The 23,644-nt window shown below is 37.6% G+C and overlaps 1 protein-coding gene and 2 long non-coding RNA genes across 3 annotated transcripts in view; 2 read left to right on the top strand and 1 right to left on the bottom strand.

Annotated features, from left to right (window-relative positions):
• Nucleotides 1-19,666, bottom strand: part of LOC126831887 (uncharacterized) — a 34,098-nt gene extending 14,432 nt beyond the window's left edge. Inside the window, exons 1-3 of the long non-coding RNA XR_007684409.2 lie at nucleotides 19,469-19,666; nucleotides 4,839-5,006; nucleotides 4,048-4,215 (exon numbers count right to left, since the gene is read on the bottom strand). This is a non-coding gene — a long non-coding RNA (uncharacterized LOC126831887). The remainder of the gene's footprint in view (nucleotides 1-4,047; nucleotides 4,216-4,838; nucleotides 5,007-19,468) is intronic.
• Nucleotides 10,575-16,633, top strand: LOC130014327 (uncharacterized). Its single transcript, XR_008789285.1, has 2 exons — nucleotides 10,575-10,681; nucleotides 16,035-16,633. It is a non-coding gene; the product is annotated as an uncharacterized LOC130014327 (long non-coding RNA).
• Nucleotides 19,667-22,372: 2,706 nt separating the features above from the next.
• LOC126832646 (myosin-IIIb) overlaps nucleotides 22,373-23,644 on the top strand; it is a 59,941-nt gene continuing 58,669 nt past the window's right edge. The window contains exon 1 of the mRNA XM_056103204.1: nucleotides 22,373-22,525. The gene's annotated coding sequence lies outside the window, so the exon portion shown is untranslated. The remainder of the gene's footprint in view (nucleotides 22,526-23,644) is intronic.

Raw genomic sequence — 23,644 nt, 5'->3', positions numbered from 1 at the left:
CTAGACAGCTTTCCTTATCATATATATATATATAAACAGGATTACAATTTTAAATGGCACTTTTACTATAGATGCATTAATATATGCACATTTATTAGATAAAGTGCTGTTAGTTCTTACTATAATAGTTAAGAACTAGATAATGTAAAGGAAATTTGCTGAAATTTCAGTCAACTTGAATTAATCAGAAGCAGCAGACCGGGTTCTAATCCAGTAAATATCGCAGGCTAGCGATGACATCGAGCGTTGATTATGGTCAAGCCAAGTGATCTAAATACCGACTTTATCGTCTTGATAACTTTAAACATCATTTACTCAAATTATATTGGAACCAAGATTTCTATAAATTAGTGTAGTAGGAAGTGATTCAGGTTGTCGAAATGGATTATTATTATCTTTATATATGTTTGGTTGGTTGGGTGCAAGATGGAGGGCCATAGATTGTGAATGATCCAAGTATACATGGATTAATAATTCAGAAAGTCATAATAGAATTTCGCTTTTGAAAATATTTAGATCAGTAAATGTTACTTTAAATATTAAAGGGACTTTTCCGATTTGAACAGATCGTCTCAAAAATAAAAGTCTGAGTACGATTGAAATTTAAGCTCCAAAATATAGAGGAATGGTGTGTTTACCTTGTCTCAAACATTCAGCTCACAATATTTAGTCGTTTGGACGTGAACTTCACAAATGCTTATCCGGACACGTAACCCTTTTAAGATTTCTGGTCATTTTTTCGTTGGGTGACCTGAGGTCTATACAATGAATGACCTATGTGCTGTACTTGATAACCGAAGGTAAATTTCACCTACACAGTATTTTTATAAAGTAAAGGTCTGGTTTATCCATAAGCCACATAATAGAGTTTGGGACACCGGTCTCCATTTCCAGATGAAGACTGACAGGTTAAATTGTCTGAAAACGTATCACAAATATTGAGTTAGTTGCTCGGCCCTTTGGTGGAGGATTTTAAGGGATTTTAACACAAAATTAAGCAGTTTTATTCTCCTACATATTATTGGGATTGGCCCTTTAACATATTCCAGATAATATACTTGGTGTTCTGTTTCATTGTGTAATATTTTATGTCAGGACAGGTTTGATATGTATAGGACAGATTCACGTAACTGTTATTTAAATTTGAATTTTATTATATTTCACTAAAGTAAATACTGTATATCTAGTTAAACAGGCTTGCAATTTCCGAGAAATGTCCCTCTTGTGTAAAAGTTCGTGTCCGGGTATCTTGAACGAAACTATTATTTATTTAAACTAAATTATATTATATTTCACTATTGTTAATTCTTTTATATATTGTATTGTCCTTCTTGATCAACGAATCCGTATTTTATTATTTTATCAAAACTGTATCCATTATTGGTTATATATCATAACAAGATTATATATTGAAATATTGTTTTAACTTATGTTATATAATTTAATTTTATTTTATTTAAATTTCAACATTCAGAAACAAACATAATACGAATCAATATGCCTATATACAGGCACAGATTAAGATTAAAACAAACAAAAAACTAGTCGGGGGGCAGGGGGGACCCTATCGAAATTCAAACGCCATACAGTGTTCTATGAAGAAAAAATTTCCCGGACAGCCGCCCACAGGCCTACTCTTATATTTAATTCAAACTGTCAGGGTTCTTAAACGTGCGCGCAAATGTGTCCACTAGGCAAAACCTAGTAACTCACTTTTTTTTTATTTTTATCAAATTTGTAGTTACTAATGTGTGTGCTTCCTGTTGTTGTACTAGATATTCCAATCTTTTCATTTTGTAAGCAGTTACACCCATGGCACAACCTAGCAACTTCCTTCATTTCCCTAGTATGCCACAGTAAAACCTAGTAACTCAATTGTCCAATCAGATTGCTTGAAACAAAGATGGCAGCCCCCGTTGTTTCAATTTATTATTAGAATATGTTTAGTTTTCTTTGAATATACATAAATTACATTATGTTTTCGACAAATCGGGGGAGGAAGTTAGTACAACTGGCCTTGGAAAATGCAAAATAAGTATTTTTTAAGACCCTATTTATTTATAGTGAGAATCAATAGACTGCTTGGGTCCTGGCTTAGGCCTAGAAAAGTAGAACGTGGTCTATGCATGGCTGATAAATAATTGAATGCAGTGCCCAATACATGACAATGTGCATGCAGAAGGTGACAGGTCTGTGCTATGACACATAACCAGCCGGTTTATGTATGGTGTAGGCCCTGCATGTTTGTTTGTTATGGGAAAGGCCTCAATATAGGCCTAAAGCCTTTTGTTTATCTACTAAGTTATCTTGGTTGGTGTATAAACTGCCTATCTTCTCTAGCGTATATTCAGTCTTGGTACTATATAAAGAGAATACCCTTTGACATATAATAATGTTTTTGATCCCCACCTTTCTTTTCACCCGCCAGTCTGTCCGATCAAATGTACGGTGGAAAGTTTGGGACACAATAACTCTTTATTCACAACACGTCTCCGCCATTTTGAATTTTGACATCACAGTGACGTCACAGTTCCGCCATTTTGTATTTTGACGTCACGGTGACGTCGTACATTACTTTTTACATCATTTCTGGAATCCTTGGTATCACTTTCCTATATGTTGATAATACATTTCTAGGCTGTAAAATTGATATTTTTGAAGTTATAAATGGTTTTCAGTTTCATTATGTTGACCCAGGGGGTCAAAATTTCAAAATGCTGTAAAAAAATTTGCTCAACTCCGGTCGGCGGGGAAAATTTTTCTGGAACACTAGGGACATAGTTGTTTCAGAAAATGAAGAAATCTTTTGGGTAGGAATTTCTTCCCACAAAGCTGGATTTGTCACCTTCTCCAACCAGCCTACATTAGACTCGTCCCCTCCCGAGCCATAAATAGGAGTGTCAAAGCCAGAGATGTCACAAGCAAAATGGATCCAAACGATTGTCGCTTTTGCAAGACTTGTGGGGGATATTACCCTATGTTTAGGGGTAATCAGCCGGGTGCCGATTACCTTGTCTGTTTCTGGTGTGGAGTAGATGTTTCCAACACCTATCATAGGAGGTCGAAACATCATCTCAAATGCCAGAAGCGACCAAGGTATTCGGCAGAAAAGCCGAAGTGTTCCTGTTGAGGAACCCTCTCATTGAGAGAACAACGGCCCTTTTCAGGGCCAACTTATGCAATGTAAAAAGAGTTGTTTCCCCTTCCTCTGCCCCTTACCCCTTCTCCCCCTTCTTCTCTCTCTCCCGCGCGCCCCCTCTCTTTTCTAGGTCACGGGGTCACGCACGTGCAGGGGGTCACTCAGTGCAAGGTCACGCACGTGCAAGGTCACGTGCACGCGCATTCACGTACATGCATGCGTGTGCGCATGCGCAGCACGTGCGTCCTTATAAACCCTCCCATACTACTGTATGTTCTGCCTAGGTCCCACTAGGCTTTTTTTGCCTCTGGGATGCACTACCGACGGAAACTGATGAGCCTCAGGAGACGTCGGTGAATGTTCAGCGACCATTCGATGACCCTTCGGTAACACATTCCAGATCTCGAGGTTCCATCCCTGAATATCGGCGACGGTTGAAAAGTGCATTCTTGCCATGGCGCTGATGGTTGGGTTTTGCATAAAGTGATTTATATTCAATTTTTAAATTTTTTATCCTAATTTCTAATCATTTATGTTCGGTAAAATACGTGAACAGTCCCAACTGAACAGCAGTCGTTTGGTCCATTCTACACGGTTTTTAAATTATTATTTTGTTGTTTGCCCATCGGCCATTACTAAGTACTTCAAATTTAGTTGATGTTTATGCATGAGGAAGAAATTCCAGTGGGGTAATTAAATATGCATAGATAAGATGATATGGGTGTTAAACTTAAGGTAAAGGCCTATGCCGTATTTCGAGTATCATCAAAACCTAATCAAGGAATCGACCAGGTGAAATGAGTATGCGCAACTGACAGTGATAATTTGAGTCGCCTTCTTCGTTTTATTAAAATCCATGTACTTGAAGTAAATTTCTTGTTTCAAAAATCTTTAAAGAGTTCAAATACCTTCTGGGCTTTGAGAAAATGGAAAGCTATAACCAGGTTCAAGAACTGGCACTGGTCTAATTGCACCTCCTTGATAATGGCCATCTTCTGGAGGCCTACGGATATAGTCAAAAGGATTTGAAATTGCTGGGTTGTTTTCCATGGAACCTCTTTCCGGAACATTAGAAGCTGAAAACATAGTAAACAAGTGGACCTATTATCGATACTTCCTCGACAAAACATAAACATAAAATATATATCCAAACTACCATAGAAAATATATTTGTTACTACAAACATTACACTCTTCGAGATACTGTAAGGGAGACTATGGACATTCTACAACGATTAATGTCGACGCAATCATGTGCTAAACACCATCGACGTTAACCTTCCCCCGAGTATACGTAACATTGTCGATGAAAGAGAAATTATTAATATATTGACAACAAAAATGACCAAATGAAATGGGGTTTAACGTCCTATATTTCTGTACATCCGGGCTAATCTAAACAAACATAACCATGCAGTGAACTATTTGCCCTGACGGTGGCGTTTCCACCTACTCTTCGTCGAATCCCAATTGTTAATGATTCTTTTTATTACACATCAACACTTTTTATTGCCAGAACATCCGCCCTGTACCACTGACAATAGAAACCACGTTGAACATTCCAGAGGATCTTACTTGGCCAACACTGAAATCAAACGCGGGACCTCATTAAACCACTGTGGCTCCCCAATCCGGGAATATTTACCTATATTATTATTTTTATTTTTATCAAGACTACATTTATATCTAGACCCATATACCTTGTGGGGTTTGAGAAAATGGTAAGCTATAATCATGTTTAAGAACTGGCACTGGTCTAATTCCTGCTCCCTGATAATGGTCATTTTCTGGAGGTCTACGGGTATAATCAAAAGGTTCTAAAACTTTTGGATCGTTTTCCATGGAATCTCTTTCCGGAACATAAGAATCTGAAAACATAGTAAACAAGTGGACCTATTATCGATACTTCCTCAACAAAACATAAACATACAATATATATCCAAACTACCATAGAAAATATATTTGTTACCACAAAACATTATACCCAACAGACCCAATTATTCTGACATTTGAGGAAGATTAATTAGGTCTACTGGAAGGGAGTCTTTTCGCAAAACTTTTAGCGATATTGACAAAAAACTTTTTTGTCGGTGATTAGTAAAAGTTGTTACTGAAACAAAGTGGCCTATTGTTTACAAAACATGTGAAAAACTTTGATAACCTTTAATTCCGTTGTGATATATATATTTTGATGGTTCGAGTTTGTTTATCTGGACATCTTCTAGCGACTTTGATTTTCGTTTGTTTTGATTTATAAAGCCCGTAGCTGCACAATCTTGCCTTATACATTTGCTTCATTATTTCTTAAATATTTTATTTGAAACACAGTATGTTGGATTTTAATATACCATACTATATACTATAGATCATAACATATAGACATTAAAGCTGCTGTAAATGTCTTTTTGAGGACACGACCCACGCCACTATGCCAGCCATTTCAGGTGTTGTGGCAAAGTGGTGTCACTATTCCATGCCCAAAATTAATTCAAGCATGGAAATAAAAACGGTCATTGTTGAGAAAATGTTGTATTTTTTCCATATTATATAGCCTATATTATGTTTTAGCGTTATCACTCAGTTGTTTAAGGAATTTAATTGAATACAAACCCCTATATAGTCCCCTTGAAAATCATCGACCACCTCTAATTCTAATTATTTCTCAATGTTTCCCCGCCGTTCACAACACACAGAACATAATTTTTATGAGATATCAATCACTGGTTTATTCTAAAAGCACATGCAAGGACCACCCCCTTCCACCGGCTTTCGTGTTTTGTGAATTACGTCCTGTCTGCTTTTGGAAGAGTTCGAATCTGTAGATTTGATGTTACTCAGGGAATCAGATAGGATTATGACTTTTTGTGGGTCTGCGTGGCTAGCCATTCTATTGCAGTTTTAATGGCCATCAGTTCTGCGGTGTACACAGAACAATGTTCTGTTAACCTTTTTCCAGAATTTCAGCTTTGCTTTGGCAATGTATACGGTCCATAATATGTCATAGCCTGTTGCTCCTTTTGTAGAATATTTTGCTCCATCCGTGTAAATTTTGAGATAGTCGAGGGTTGTTGCGTACGGGCTACGGGAGGGATCTAGTCTCAATAATCGTTCCTTTCAGATTGTGATTATCTACTATATCATTTGACGTTTACCCGCATGTCATTGGCCTGATGATTTTCCTATAACTCATTCGCGTGAACCATACTTGTCCGCATTTATCGGTTCTAGCAAGTTTGCCCTGTGGGTATTGTTTAGGGCAGTTTCATTTTTTATATTTAAGAAAGTTATATTTTGTCTTACCCTTTTTCCCTTAATGCCTGAACTGGTTCCATGCTGTTTCCATGCTGTTTCCATGCTCGTTCGATCGTTTAGGGAACTACAGAAGCTTTTCCTCTTTGGCCTGACTGATAAGGCATTCCGCGAAAGGCTTGGCTTCAAGATAGTCTGATCTGGAGTCTTCGTTCGGCCTGCGTTTGTATCTTTGCAGGAGTGATTTGCGAGTGTCTACTAGTTTTTTTTATCTATCCGGGGATTGGTTGATCTGCTGCGCTGATTGTGACCCTAGTAAATTTATTTATTTCCTCTAGATCCCAAATATTGCATGAAGTTTTAATTTAGTTTCCAGTCGGACTTCTCCATGTTCCACCTTATAGCTCGGCATTTTGTGCTTTCTATGTTTGCTTTGAAAACTAAAGTGGTCTGGAGGACTAAGTGATCCATGGAAAGCTGATATAGGTTTAAAGATTGTTGCTCAATCCCATTCGTTTATGAATAAAAAATTGTTTAAATCTAAAAGTGATCGTTACCTAGTGTTTCATCCGCTATTTCCCAATTCCATTACTACGGGAACAGTTTTGATGATACCAATGCCAGGTCTATATGAGTCCCTTACTTACACTTTTCTCCCGCAAATTATGGTCCACCTTAATTGTCGTTGAGCAGTAGAAGATGACAATGTTGACTGCCATTTGTTTGACTTACTTTCAAGCTGTCAAAGGGATAGCGTCATTGACCATTGACATAGATGGCAAGTCCACTAGCCGCTACTTTTCACGGTCGATCATGTCTCGACATTTTGTAGCTATCTATTTTGATGTCAATGCTCTTTTATTGTTACTGTTATTATTAATCTTCTCCATGAATGTCATATATATTGACCTCAAGTTTACTAAATGCAATAAACTATAACACATACTTATGGAAGAACAATTACTGATTTATTTGGGCGACGTTTCGAAGAGTATTCTCTCAGCGTTTTCAAGCAAGTACAGTAACAAGTGTGTAGAGCAATTATATATAGACAAGCAATAACAACAATTCAGAAACCATGCATGACAACAACAAGATCAAAGGATTAAAAAACAACATGATCAAAGGCAATATACATATGACGGATTATAGGGGTAAATAATTTTAATTGGACAACCAATCATGACAAATGAGAAACCATACATGATGTGATTGGCTAGGTGAGGGTACATCAAGGGAATAATAAAGGACTGATAATAGGGGTAAACATACCATTAAACCAAACAAAAGGGAAGCCATACATGTTACGAAAACATCAGAGGAGTAGTGAGCTACATAGGGATTAAATGGTTAAGCCATATTTAAGTGAATTACAAAATATTAGTATTAAAATGCACACAACATAGCACAACTAATGATAGTCCAACATTCTTCCTTCCGACAGACTCACACATACATTTATTCCTAGGATAAGTACAAGAGACACTTAACTGTTTACAAAGGATAATTACATAAATGACCATAAATAAGTGGTAAATTGTAATATTGGAAAGCCTCACCACAGTCCTATCCACAGGCTTCTAAGTAATTATGTCCTGCACACTCGTTCCCATTTGAGACACACACTTATTAAAATTAGTTCTACAAATGGATAACGAGAATAAACAAGTAATACACATGATACGCGAACTAAGTAACTTAAGCACGTATGGAAGTCTAGGCATGTACACATTAGTTAAGAATTAGTTCATCATAGGCTCTTGGGAGGAATATTCCTGTGTCGCGATTGAGGTCTGGTTTGGATCTCCTGATGTGTATTGCTTCCATGATTTTCCGCGTCTTTTCGTTGTGTTGGTTGAGGGCTAGGGTCTTAGACGACTGGATTTTGTGGCCTGGATTGGACTGGAGGTGCTGGGCAACTGCTGATTCTGCTGTGGGGGACCTTGAGTTATGCTGGGCGAGTCTTTTAGGTAGGGGTTGTCGAGTTTCACCAATGTATGTCATATCACACGAGCACATAACTTCATAGACACATCCTTTAGGTGGCAGTGGAATGGTGGGTTGCAGTTTACCATTCGCTTTCAGGTGGTCTTTAAGCGTGCGACCTTTGGAAAAAATGACTTGGATGCCTGTCGTTGCGAGTAGCCTTCGGATGTGGTACGATAACGTTCCTTGAAACGGGATGGTTATCCGTATGGGTGGTTTATCTGGCTTGGGCTGTTCAGCAACGGTTTTCTTTTTTGTTTCTTTTATGGTATTCTTTACTAACTGGGGCGGATATCCGTTCAAATTAGAGAGTATGCTTTCTATATGGGTGAGTTCACTGGGGAGGGAGATGTCGTCACATATATTGATGGCTCGACGGGCTAGGGTAGTTATGGTTGACTTTTTGACACTATGTGGGTGGTTCGAATCATAATGGATATACTGGTCGGTATGGGTAGGTTTTCTGTATACACTAGTGGTGAGTCATGTGTCTGTTTTAGTAACAAGGACGTCTAAGAAGGGTAGGCACTGGTTATTTTCTTTTTCAATAGTGAACTTAATTCTATTATTCTGGTTGTTTAAATGCTGGAGAAGGGTGTCTGGATCATCATTTTGGTCAAGGATTACGAAAGTATCATCTACTTTTCGAAACCAAGCTATCGGCTGGACAGGTGATCTTGACAGGGCCACCTCTTCAAAGTTTGTCAAATAAATCTCGGTAAGCACTGGACTTCCCATTGGTAAACCATGTGTCTGTTCATAAAAATCATCTCCCCATGCGAAGTATGTGGATTCGATGCATGCTTTGGTTAGTTCTATGATGTCTTCGACTGTTAAACTCGTTTCTAATGGAGTTTCTAAGTTGTTTAGTCTCTGTCGGAGTACTGTTATGGCATCTTCACGGGGAATATTGGTGAATAAGTCAATAACATCATAAGATAAGATCTGTACATCATTGGGTTGGTTTTGTAATTTGTTGCAAAAGTCTTTTGAATCTTTAATGCTTCTTTGCCTAATGGGGACAGCAGTCTTGATAAGTGTTGTGAGGTGTTATAATAAGCTGAGTCACGGGAACAAACTAATAATCTAGCTTTGATGGGGTTTTTGTGTGTCTTGATGGTTGCCCTGGCATAAGGTGGTCTACACACTTGTTACTGTACTTGCTTGAAAACGTTGAGAGAATACTCTTCGAAACGTCGCCCAAATAAATCAGTAATTGTTCTTCCATAAGTATGTGTTGTAGTTTATTGCTCTATCCAGTTACTAAATGCCTCTAAAAGATCTTTACTAAATGCAGTGTGCTTGATAACGATATGAGGATACTAGTCGTGCTTTTATGATAAAACCACTGATTGGCGTCACATAAAAATTGTGTTCTGTTTAATATGTTCCTCAATCGCTAAATCCAACTTAATGATTGTGTTCAACGCCATTAAATTCAATTCAATTCAATTCAATTAGTACACAATAGCGGTAAAATGCATATTTTTGCTTTAAATAAATAAATCAGTAAATATAAAGGTTATAAATATAAACGTTATATCCCGTTATAAATACATGTAGTATGTACCTACCAATCTTTGTGTCCATGTCGGGTCATTATGGTCTTATATTACTATATGTAAATATACTATCTAGATAACTTTGTTTATTTAACAATCTAATGTAATGTTAAAACACTCTAAAATAAATTAAAATTGAGGTACAAATTATTAACGCCATTTTGTCCGGAAAGGAATCGAATTTCAAGAGTCAAGGGCTCTTCTTTTACGTTTACACAAACGTGTACACTTTACCTCGGGCTTTCATTCTGCCCGAACGACTAGACGCTATTCCTTGCCACATACGGTGTAAAACTGACACTGTATTATAAATGTTTGCCTATTAAAAACACTATTTGGAGTAAATGCAGTATAACACTTCAAGATGTGTGCAGCTCATTCAAGATACCATTTAAATAGCGTCTACAACAATCAGTAGTCGGATATATGTGTTTGGTGTGTATCTTTTAATTTTTTAAACGTGTGGGGGGCTCGCGTTTTAAAAACGCAATCTGTGTTGTAAATTGTACACCGTTTTTAGTGTTTTTTAATTGCACCCAATTTTTGCAGTGCTGTTTGTGTGGATTGGTCTAAACGATTGTATTTCCAAGAATAACAGTGCTATTTGTTTGGATTGGTTTAAACGGTTGTATTTTCAAGAATAAGACTTATCTAATTGCGTCTACGGTTGTATTTCCAAGAATAAGACTTATTTAATCGCCATTTTCGGGTTGATCTACGACTTGTGCAGACTTAAACTATGAATGGTATGTATTATAGCTTCCAATGTAACGATGTAATTCAGGGCCTGTATTCGCTTAGTATACCCCTACTTTTATATTACCCTCAGCCTCATTGAATATAGTTCTGTGAGTTTTACAGGTCAGTGCGTACAGTCCTCATGTGTAGCTTATACTTCATTTACTTTTAGATCACTCAGTTTACGAAAAAAAGAGGCCAACCCCCAACCGCTTAACGTTAAGTGACGTATGGGAGATACCTTAAAGTTAAACATACATTATGCAAGAGCTAAATCTGCCTATTGCTGGTCTTTTTTTAGGTCTGAAATGTTATCTAAATTATTAATTAGACATTTATTAACTTATCCAGACCATATGTAGCACCATGGGTCTTCTGTCAGACGTGGAGAGCGGGTCATTGATTCCGGTCGTCACATCCTACGTACTGCCCATGCATCTTTTCTTACTACATATTTTAGTAGCCTTGTGATCGTCTAGACTTTGTCTCTAGCTGTCTTTGCTTCCCCTTCACGTTGTGTATTTACTTCTTACTGTTTTCTTAAGACGTGTGTCTTACCAGTAATAACAATGCAACAGTTCGTTTTTACATTTTATAGCTGCTTACATATGGTACAACGCATAATAGAATAAAGTCATTCTCTCAAACCTCATCCAGCCAGACTCGATGGGCGAGTCTGCTGATAGAAATTGTTACATCTTTTCCCTTCCAGAATCTGGCTGTTGTCTGACGATTGCTCACAAATATGATAGTTTTGTAGCTTGGGTTTTGACGTTCAATTATCCAATTGGTCAAATATGATTTAAATAATCAAAGACATTGGTCAATTTATGCTAATGACGCCGAAACCCACCCTTATATGGAAATATACCGAAGAAATGGATAATCGAGACTGTGTTTTTTTTTATCGTATCGGTTTTAAAAGTATGGGGACTGAGATTAAAACAAAGACAGCGTAGCTGGCTCAATTTGTTTGCTTCATCATCAGCTTTGATGGTGTATAAGGTTACTACCACCGAAATGTCCATATATTTCTTTCTGATCATTTAGCATGTTCGTATTGCTCCAAGACTGTCACATAACAAAGTTTGATGCGTTAAATGCTTTTTAAAAATCATATCCAGGTAGAAAATAACGCCTCTTGCATCTTTCGTCCTTATTTAGTACTCGTAATGTACAGTCAACTCCACGCATTTGGGATTATAAATTGTAGGCACTGAAAGAATTTTAATGAATTACAAAAATATCAGATTGATAAAGAACGCTGAATAATTTGTTCAATCTAACTTAAGAGCAAAAGGGCATTTTGTGGGCCCTGTTGGTATAAAGACGAAAATGTTGATTTCTATTCCCTACACATTGTTACTTGTTAGAATAATAAATGTTTACAATATCCGATATTATACCATCTTCAATAGAAGGCTTGATCTCGCTTTAACTCCGCACATCATAGCAAGCCCTTCACGTAATACCCTGCATATTTCGGCACTAATTTCGATTGGCTACTAACCCAACTGGGAAGCCTATCAGATTCCTCGATCATCGCGAATACCAATTGCAAAGTTCAAGGTTCGTTCAATGTCAAGGTTTCCGTGGTGGTCGCCATGTTTGATTCGAGTGTGTTTGTGTCACAACCTCTGATTGGATGCTATCGTTCACGTATCTGCGTTAAAGGGGGGTAACGTAGCTGTAAGTTAGGGAATTACAAACCGTCTAACAACGCAGGAACATGACATTATACCACCACTATTTGGTAACTGCCGTTTAAAATAAAAAACTACCGAAACAATAGTTCCGGCAAGCGATGCATGGAGGGTATTCCATTAGTTAGAAATTCTTGCTTTTTGGCGTTTGCCGGCATTAAGTTAAGTGTGCAGTTAAGTTTTTCAGATAGCCAAGGATATGTAAAATATAGCCTTCGAATGCCGATTTAAGGGAACACACTTGATTAAGTGAAAAATTGAAGTATTTTCACTTAACTTTAAGAAAACGTTTGATTACGGCCCAGGTTTTTAAGTCAGTGTCCATTAAAAAGTACAACTTCAGACAAGCACAAATCTAACCCACAATCCTCGGCAAGAATCACTTGCCCTAACCTTGTTTACATCTCGTGACCTTGACGAAATCTGCAGATGGTCTTAATATATAGATCGGACCGGTTGTCAAAATTCTAAATGTGTTCATGCTAAACAAGTAAAGCGTCAATGAAGAAGACATTTTTTGTCTTAATAATAGAGATTAAATGAAATAGAATTAAAATTTACGCTGAATAAATAAGGAAAGTCAGCTAATCAAACAACGAAATGGGATGTTTAAAAATTTTATAGTTTACCCGTTTGTGGAAAAGAGCCATTGTGTGAACAGCTGGTAAAGATGCTTGCATGTAATTTAGTTTTACCTTAACTACCCTTACGAATAACCAACTAAGACGAAGAATCGCAGATCACCTGCGGCGGCCGCCTAGAAACTCTGCCATTAACGCAAACGACAGCGATTGTCGGGACGCTATCGGGCGATAGTTAGTCGGAGTCGGGCTAACGGTATACTAGGGTCCTCAATAATAGGCATTTGTGTATAATCGCTGTGCATAATCGCGTAGACAATTTCATCATTCAACACTAAGAAGCCCAAGTCAAGTCAAAATAGCTAATAAATGCGGCGCCGACTGCTGTCGGACTTTGTATGCGCTCGCTGTCGGCTTGTAAAACTCTCCGAATATTGGCTTGGCAATCTGTATTAACGAAAAGAATGTTTATCTGCAAAGTCCTCAAATGGGTTCACTCGAGGCCGTAACACTCTCAATTCGTCCAAATCCAAAAAACGCGTCCGCACCCACATGTTGAGATGCCTATCGGATCGATTACAGGTGCTTTATGCCCGACCGATAGGGCGTCGGAACCTGTCGGTATTTCCATGCATCCTCCCCATAGAAACTGCTGTCGTACTATAGACGCGCCCGCTGTCGGCTTTTGGCCCAAAGAAGCACCGACAAGGCCGATATATATATACTTGGGGTTTAACGTCCACTCGACACAAACTAGGTCATTTCGGGATTTACATATGGTTCAATTTTATTTCAATTGCGCGTAGGGGTCTTTAGCAGTGGAAGAAAACCGGAGAAAACCCATGAGGATGGACAGGCGACCTTACTCCTTGTCACGTACATGCGGGAAATCACAACCACGCCACTTGATACGATGACAGACCTTATAATCCAACGCGCACGCGTTAACCATTCACCCCACCCCCCCTTCAGAAAAAGACTACCTTTGGAACTGGAAAATTCCACCGGGTTATCGTTTCAAGTATGCTAGCAATATTAAGAACTAAACCCATATAAACATTTCCACGATTAAAATAACGACATACCTGGACAATATATTTCCGAGTCCATACAATATCAGAGATACCCAAAACATTTATAGTAATTTATTTTAGCTTAATGCTAAAACTATAAACCAACTAATTCAAAACTTCTACTAAGACAAAGGCCAGCACATTTATATTTGTCTGCGATATCACTTCGGTGGAATCGGATATTAAATAAAGCTATTTCACGCACACATACACATTCATTGACAGAGTACTAAAACGTTACCCTGTTACGAAAAATTTAAAGACGCATTATATACAAATTGGATAATGAGCTGGCGGTTGTTGTTACAATAAACCTACGCTAATGAAACATGAATACATGTATATTGATATGTTCAGTCCAGTTAATTACTTTATTATGTGCGAAGAATTTTTGAAGATTTGAGAAAATGTAGCGTGTACTGTGTATTATCCATTTTCTGTGAGAGGGTGAACCATATCTGGCCTGAGATTGGTTGGGACTATCTCAGGGAATGTCAGTTTCTCGTCAAGATCTATGGCCGGCTTCCAGTCTCCTGCATGGTTAAGAATTCCAAAAGGTTTTTCTTCTCTTCTGTTTGATGTTTCACCCTCCCACAGAAAAATGGATTTGTGTAGGTTTTGCCTTTGGTTGTTTTGCCTTGTTCTTCCGCTCCTTTTCGAAAGTGTCTGCCAACTCCCGTGGAACCTGGTTGTGACGCCACGTGTATCTCCCCTGTGATAAAGCCAGCTGACAAGAGGATAAAATATACTGTAGGGTTCCTCTCTTTCCACATAGGGGACACATATTCTAGTGTTTCTACAAGATTCCATCTAGGGAGAGTTGCTTTGCTGGTGTTGGTAGCACACCATACATGGTTCGTGTCTGTAAATTCATTAATTTTTATACACCCACATTGACATATTGGTCATATATTGTCGCCGTCCCCTCTGTCCGTATGGTGTCCACGTTTTCGCGCGGACGGTCTAGAGGACAAAGTTAAAATCATATTGACTTTGAATTTATACACAGTTTTCAAGGTCACGAGACGAAGAATTATATTGATTGTCAACGATTTCCGATTACTACTGTCATAGTTATGGTCCTTGATCAATTTAAAATATCTCGTGGGCGCTCTAGAAACAAAAGTTAATATCCGATTGACTTCCGGTGTCTGGGTGAAACGTCAAAGATCAGAATAGAAGCAGCGAAAACCAATGTTTGCAAAATGAATACGATTGTTGAAGTTAGGCCCTTGTTAACAAGCCCAGTTGTAATTGAGAATGTAAACTCCACCTGTCTTTTGGTCTATTATACATGTACACAAGTGTAATGCTTGTTGTGTTGTGGAATGATTTCCACGTCAGCTGAATCCATGCAGGATTCGGTAGGTTAGATCTAAGATTTGGAAGCCATGGTGGTTAAGTCAGTAAGACAGCTCGGTAACCTGGAGGTACATGTACCCTGTTCGATCCCTGAGTTGGCCGAGCAAATTTATAGGGATTTTCCGGCGTGGTTCTTCCTTATCAGTGGTGCAGGACCGAGGGCAGAGAATAGTCGTTCAGATGGTACTAAAAACTGAGGTCATTTGTACACATTGGCGTGCACGTAAAAGTTCCCTTGCCAGTTGGAATTCGATATAATAAACCCGAGGCTCAGCGCGGGGGGGGGGGGTCCATCAAATGGGCACAAAACCAGACCCAGAGTAAAATTTTGCGTAGAATACGATGCCGAGAGGTAACTAGTCCGCCGTTGGGGCGTTTTCGAGATATTCGGGGTCGAAGGTCAAATGAGTTCATTTGCACTGAAAGTGAATGCGCAGGCATTCTTGTATCATGAAAAGAAGCTGAAAATGATCGAAAGTAAACTTGCTAAATTCACCTTTAGTCTTAGTGACCCTGGAGGTCAAAAGGTGAAATTTGCCGTTTTTGCACTAGAAAAATTTAAAGCAATAAAATGTCAACGTAAAATATAAAAACTAAAGCGAACCTATATGATACTATTAAAATTCTCTTGTATTGTTGCAGATATTCAACCTCGCACAGATTACTGGTGGAGCGACCCTTATCCATATAACCGCACTGTTCAAGCTCAACCTCGTACACGGTACTGGTTGAACTACATTAGATTTCCATCTTACCGCAGCTATGCTGATAACCCTCATAATCGTCGACTAGGAAGGGTTGGCATGCCTCATGGAACCATGGTAGAATATGGAAACGTGGTAGTATATGAGACAGAAAATGAACCCGAAAATGAAATGACGTCATGCCAGATCTTGTTTTGGTTAGCTCTAATTATAGCATTGTGGCCCTTCCTTATACTTATACTTTTTGTATATATTATTATTCGTATAATAGTATGGGTTAACAATTAGTTACTACTTACATCGATATTTTTGTAGTTTATACATTAGTATTTGCTAATTAAAAGTAATGTTTAATGTACATCAAATAATAATATATTAATAGATTAAGATGTATACATGTAATTATGGCAACAAACAGAGCATGGGAATATAATGTCAAAAATGATTTTAAAAAATGTTTGCTAGTGGGAACAATATTGTTCAGATTTGAATTGAAATTGGCAGATAACACTGTATAATAAATAGACTTCAAATATACCCTTCCAGACTACGATTAAAGAGTCTTTCTTAAAACAACTTTGAGCCCAATAGCTTTATTCGCACACACGTTTTAAAAGGTTCAATATTCAAGAATAAATGGTAAAGATAGACTTTTAGACTACGATAAAATGAAGCTATACTAAAAAGCATATTGGGCCAAATAACAATAACTTCACGAATATTGTTGGGGCATTATATAGCCATCATAAATTCTGGCCAGTTCTGTACTCGGAGCTACAAACGTTGTTGTATATATTGTACAAGACATGTAATGCTTACTCTTTCTGGAAGGTCTGAATATTTACGTTCTTGTTATTATGTTAAATTGGAAAGGGTATTGCTTCCCACTTTAGCATTTTGAATTGTCACACCAGTTTAGCGTTTTTGTTTAGAATTAATGCTGTATCGTCTCTTATAATTACTACGGGGGTAATGTAGAATGTAAGCGGGTTCCCAGCTGCTGTAAGATATATAAACAAATGTGTCATCTCCTTCAATAGTTAAAATATGAAATCAAATGGACCACCTTCTTTAATAGTTACAATATAGAAACAAATGAGTCATCTCTCTTAATAGTTAGAATCAATTAGTTAAATATATGTTGATGTGTCGCGTAAAATAGGCACCATGAATGGATATTACTTAACGGTAAAGGTTACAAGTCTAATCATATTGTTTTAAAAGTAAACAAATATCCCTGATATTGATCCACCTTCTACGTCTTGAACTTGGTTGAATAAATTCTCAGACCGGATATTAATCATTGTGAACAATCCAATTTTCCAGAACACGTATGTGTTTAACCATTAGGTTTAACTGCTAGAAAAAAGGGGGAAAATAAATAAAAACCTTGAAATCGGTTTCTAAAGATTGACTTAATCAACGAAATGCTCTGCTGATATTCAATTGGGTAGGTATGCATTTGATCATTTTGGATACCGGATATTTAAATAGGATATCATTTATTACGATGAAATACAAAGCGGAATACACATTCAATGCGAAGCAGTATAGACGCGACAAGAAAGCACGGTCTGATCTTAAAGATAAAATAGATAAATGAATAAAAAAAAAACATAGTGTGAAGGTAAATAGGTCAGGTAAGTGGATATATCTAATAGATATCCTTATTCAGCCCCCATCCTGCTCTAATCATAGTTGGACTGTCATACAACAATACGAATTATGCTATGTATGTATATACAGATGAAAGATCCATAAGCGATTTACGGCTCGATTTGTTTAATATAACGTTTGCATTAATAGAGCTCACCTAGGTATTTTAGTGTATAAAACTCTTTAATTCTTGTATCTTTTATTAGAAATGCACACTTTTCGTTTCCACCGTGGTGTGGCCAAAATTAACTTGTGGAAGTTATTGTTTCCCCCCCTCTGTTACAATACGGACATGAATTAACGAATACATCGGGAAGTGTGTTGCTATGATAAAAGATTAGGGAATTGCTGTTGTTTTTAGTGTTTAATGTCCGCTTCCACCGAAGGTGATATCACAGACAAGTTATTTTCATCTTTATTACCTTAGCGCACGCGCAGGGCTCTTTCCTGTGGGAGGAAACCGGGGTACCCGGGGTAAACCCACGAGGTTGAGAAGGCGCCCCTATCTCCAAGTCACAGGATCGAAACCACAACTGCAAGCCAGAGGTGACCGGTCAGCTAGAGGTCAAAGCGCGACACTCTAGACCACTAGGCCTTATATAGTCTTATAACCGGCGTCAGTGAGCACGGCACTGGCTCGCTAACCAGGGGGGGGGGGGGCGATCCCCGTGCCGTTCGAGAAAGTGCCCCGGGATTTTTCAGCGTATTGTACCCTGGTATAGACGGAGGGCCTAGTCAGGACAGTGTCTATTCCCGTGTAAAAGAACTTTTGACAGTTGGAATTCAATATAAGTAGACCATAGCACCGATGTGCAGGCAAAATTTCCCTCATAACAATCGATGTAGAAAGTAGGACATTAAGTCTCATTTATTTTATTTCATTTTAAATACCAGCCATAGTAAAGTGTAAGGGTCTTGTTTCCTCCTACAGTTGTAATCCTATGGATATCGAACTTTAACACGATCTTCTGCTGAAGAGGCTCAACAATCTGTTGGAAACCGATGTTATTTCAAAATTCCACCCCTCCGAACTTCAGCGACCATACCCCTTAAGTTATTCAATGGATTTGAACCAAACGTTACAGGAATATATATAGAGAATTTAACGCGCACTCGACACAAACTGAATCATTTTGGGACTAACACATGATTCAATTTTATTACAATTATCGGCTTGCTCGTAGGAGGTTTTAGCAGTTAGAGAAAAACGGTGGAGCCGGAGAAAACCCACGAGGTTTGACAGGCCACCGTACTCGTTGAGACGTACAACCAAAGTCATTTAATTCAATGACATACCTTACCAACTAAACGGCATGCGTTCAACCATTCGCCTCCATCCTGTAAATTTGAGACTACGTCTATAAATTACAGTCTATACAAGCCAAATAAGACCTTTTAAATTTCCATATTATGGTTTTATGTAGAGGTTTATTGCACTTTTAATAGAAAAGCGGTTTCTAGACCAACACAATTACTGGTAGATCTGTCATTCGTGTTAAAGCATGCGTGTAAATATCTTAAATTGGAACACAAAAAGATTATATAGATATATCAGTTCCAAGGCTATGTATAAAGTTTCTAGAATGTATCAAAATATAAATCATAGTTATATTTGGACATAAAAATTCCAAAAATAGGCACATTGTCAAAATAGAATTTCATTCTGACCCCAAATAACCCTAGCTAAATAAATAAAATGAAGGAATGTGTACTTACCATCTTAAGTAGAGAACTGCTGTAGATTGTCGTGGAAAATGTTATAATTAATTAATCATCCGATATACACAGACACAGTTATGTTTCTTAGCTATGCGAACTTTCCGTGTATGACAACTTTGCAACTAAACGATGCGTTCTAAAAACAAATGTCATACCCTGTTCCGTGGACGAGTCTCGTCATATCGTATAACCGCTTAAGCTACCTATTTAGTAAGTCAGCAATATAAAGTTATTTGTTTAGTTAGCCTGACGTCGTTGTTTGAATATCGGCATTGAGAAAACATGTTTCGATTTGGAGCCAAGCGACGAAATATCGAAGAGGTTTTTGATCACGTGTTTTTAAACCAACTTGAGCCTCCGGTTTCGTCCGGCTACTAAAGACCCCCCCCCCCCCCATATGCGCGAGCGAATTATTGAAATAACAAAATGTACCTTGTGTTAGTCTCGAAATACTGTTGAACGGACGTTAAAATCTCTTAAGAATCGTTTTTTTTTCAGTTTGTTCTTCATTTTCTAGGAAGAAAATACGATTATTTCATCCTTTAAGTGTTAAAGAGGATTTCAAGTAATGTTTGATCATCAATAGTGAACTGTGGGTTATGAATTGCAGTTTATCTAACAATCAGATCATGTGGGCTTAATGCATATATTGTGTTATATAATTTATATTTTCTTGTACTATTTCAATAAAGTTTTTATCATAAAAGAGATATTTTGTTAAATTCCAATATTATTTAGCGGTTTTATTGTTACTTATTTTATATTAACATCTGAGCCGTCTGTTCTACATGTCAAACCCCGAAATTCGAGATAAATGGCATCAAATTTTCCCTCTTCAAGAACAAATCGAATAAGCATCACTTTTTAAAAAGTTTTTCTTTTTCCAAGTATATAATAATTTGATGGCGGATGAACAGATAACAAGACATCAACAAGTTCCAGTTTGTTTCATATATTCAGAATCTCTGATTTTACTTTTGGATTCTTTTCATGTTTGTAATTTATGTCGATATGTCGAGTGGTCAATCGTCGATCAGCCATCACCATGTCCTGCACCCGGATAATGTTTCCTTGAATGGCTGCTGTTTATGGCCTTCCAGGACCCACTTCATTGTCAAGACTGTGTGTGAGTTAGTTGTATTTTACGTCCGCTTCCACCGAGGTGATATCGCAGACTCTCTCTGCCACGCTTAAATTCCACAGCCCGCTTCTTTACTGTGGAAAGGGAAGGGGTATCATCCCGTGAAGTGCATGGGACCATGACGGCATGTATCTGTGTTGGGCTTAGTCCATTCAGTTGCAGATACTTGATGACTGCCATATAACCAGTTTTGTCCATTTCTAGTGATTTCTATGGGTAGGTTCACAAGATGGCCAGGTACGAAGACAATAATAACACTAGTTACAGTTATTATGTCTATGATTCATTCAATGATTGTACTTGTTGGTGGTGGCAAAAGTTTGTTTCAACCCAATTGATCTATCCTTTTCAAACTTAGAACTTTTCAACCAGCCCTTGTATTTGTAAGCAAAACATTGTTGAAGATGAAAGTCGTTTTCTTTTTCGTTTTTACAAGGCCTTAAGATGTAAATTACGCATTAAATGCCATCACAAAACCTTGTAATGTTCACATAATGATTGATGATAAACATTAATGTTAGCAGAATATATTTTTAAATAGATTTTTGTAAAGACCACTATTATTTATCAAATTGTTATGTCTCATGTAATTAATCAATTAATATATTTTTATTGAATATTTATTTGTATTTATTAAAATGTCAAAATGGTCCCCCTAATGGTGATCTCGAGTTGCCCGCCCTTCCCCACGGAACTGGTGAACACCAATCTGAATTAGCGCCATCTACGCCACCCGTCTATCAGATTTGGTTGAAATAAATAAAGAGAATTAGGCGAAGTTGAAATTATATGAAAAGGTTTAAATGTTTGACTTTAAATTCATGGTGTTGCCGTAAAGAAATTGATTTGTACAGAGCTGAATTGTTTGTTGATATTGACAAAGAGTAAACTTAAAATAGACCATGAACAATATAATAGCACACTGATACAGCGGAGCATTCTCTCTACAAGTTAGCATATTTTACACCCCTAGCCATCCCTACCCGCTAGTGTTGTTTCGCTAGTCATAATCGGTGGCTCGCTACCACCAGTACCTAAAGGTCTCATTTCTCGACCCTCTGTAAGTTTCGGGATTAGAATTATACAATATAGTTATAATATCATGCAACTACAATTAAGCATACAATCGTAACGGGGGTTGCTCCTTGTGCATGCCCCCCCCCCCCCACCTTCTGGTCACAGCTCCTCATACGATCAGAAGAAGATCCCGTATAGTGGTCATGTAAATACAGAGGTAATTATCGTGGTCATGTAAATACAGAGGTAATTATCGTGGTCGGAAAACCGAGGTCCCGTGTACACATAAAAAAAAACCCTTAACAGTTAGAATTCGATATATTAAGAGCAGGCCGGAGCATGCATGGCGTATGCCCGTCTTCGTTGGCCCATTCGGCGAAGAAAAGTAGTGCGTTAAACCCCATTTCATTTCGCTCATTCATAGAGTTTTTGATAGTGCACGTATAACCAACCTCTCAACTCTTGTATCCTTCCGCCTCAAAATCATGAATATTCACCAAAACCTGGCAGAAAATGTATTTTCAAACCCTTTTCTTCCATGCTACACCAAAAAGTCAACAAAAATCGCCATGCAAAAGGGGGGAAAAGGCGTAGAAATATTTGAGGATCTGTGTCCGTCTGAACCCAGTTTCTTTTGCTTTGAGAAAAAAGAGTTCTTTCCCCTTAACTAGCTTTTAGTTGTACCGCAAGAGGGCGTTTCTGACATTATCATGTACACAAACTTCCACTTTTAGTTTACATAAACTTCAGTGTCTGTCAATAATTGTACATGCTAAAATCCCCTTAATTAGTAGTTACACACCAGAAAAAAACTCATTATTGTGGAATCACAGACAAACACTACTCATTAACTTCAACAGTATAAAATCAGAAGTTACAGTCTCTCTTCACACCAGGTAAAAAAAAATTTGGGGTACATTTCATTGGGATGGGTTAATTTAACGAAATTTGACAATGATTATGAAGAAATGTCATATTTTCATCTGAATAGTAAATAATAGTATGATTGTTGAAGGGCGTGTTTTCACTTTCTGTTTTTAGTACAACCTTGTAACTTTGAATTTTTAAAATCTTTTTTATTAACCATTGTCATGAGACAGTGTAGTTACTCTAGTAACGAAATATATGAGAGTCCTAGTGTTCCTGGACTCTATACTAGGACTCTCATATATTTCGTTACTTAAGTAACTAGAGACAGTGCTGAATCTGGGCTCTAAAATAATAAGGGAAGTACATTGCATGGTAGGCCTACTCATATAGTTCAAGTTGTGGATCAACTAGACCTTGGCCTAACCAGGAGGTACATCCAACATAAGTTTGATCCCGTTGTTGGCCGAGATAGTTCTTTGGGATTTTCCAGTATGGTTTCCCCTTGTCATTGATTCAAAATGAAAGCTGGCCTGTCAAGGAACAACGTCAAGTAGTTCGGAATTGTAAAAAAAAAGAAAAAAAAGAGAAGTAGCCAACCTGTATAGGCCGTAAAGTATAGCCTAGGCTATACGTTTGGCGTGCACGTAGCAGAACCATTGACAAATGAAATTTGAGATAAGAAAGAGTAGGTACTGCTGTCCAGGGAAATTTACCCACATACCAAAATAACATGCTATATAAGAAACCTCATCTCGCAACCCTGTGTGTCTCTAGTTAAGAATATAAGATTTGGCCATACAGTCCATTCTAAAAGATCCCTATGTGGATCACCTTGGAATTCAATAAAAAAAACTGTCAATTTTTTCTGCAAAACAACGATTAATTATTGTTATTTATTAGATTTCTGCCACACCCAACTACAATTAAGATACTTGTACATGTAATCCTACCTGACACGGGTACAAATCATGTCTTTTAAATTGAACCGTTAAAAATTGGCAAGGCTTGAATTTAAAAACGGGAGAGGTTTGATGTCATAAATATATGTTGTGTAGAACAGAAAATCAAAGTACGCGACTTTCATGTAGACAAAAAGGGAAAGTCGACAGTAGAAATTTTTAACAATAAACAGTTCTAAACCCTTA

This window comes from Patella vulgata, chromosome 9 (genome assembly GCF_932274485.2).
Source record: "Patella vulgata chromosome 9, xgPatVulg1.2, whole genome shotgun sequence".
Taxonomy (NCBI): Eukaryota; Metazoa; Mollusca; class Gastropoda; family Patellidae; genus Patella; species Patella vulgata.
Note: the sequence above shows the minus strand (reverse complement) of the source record. Positions and strands in the feature narration are given on the sequence as shown.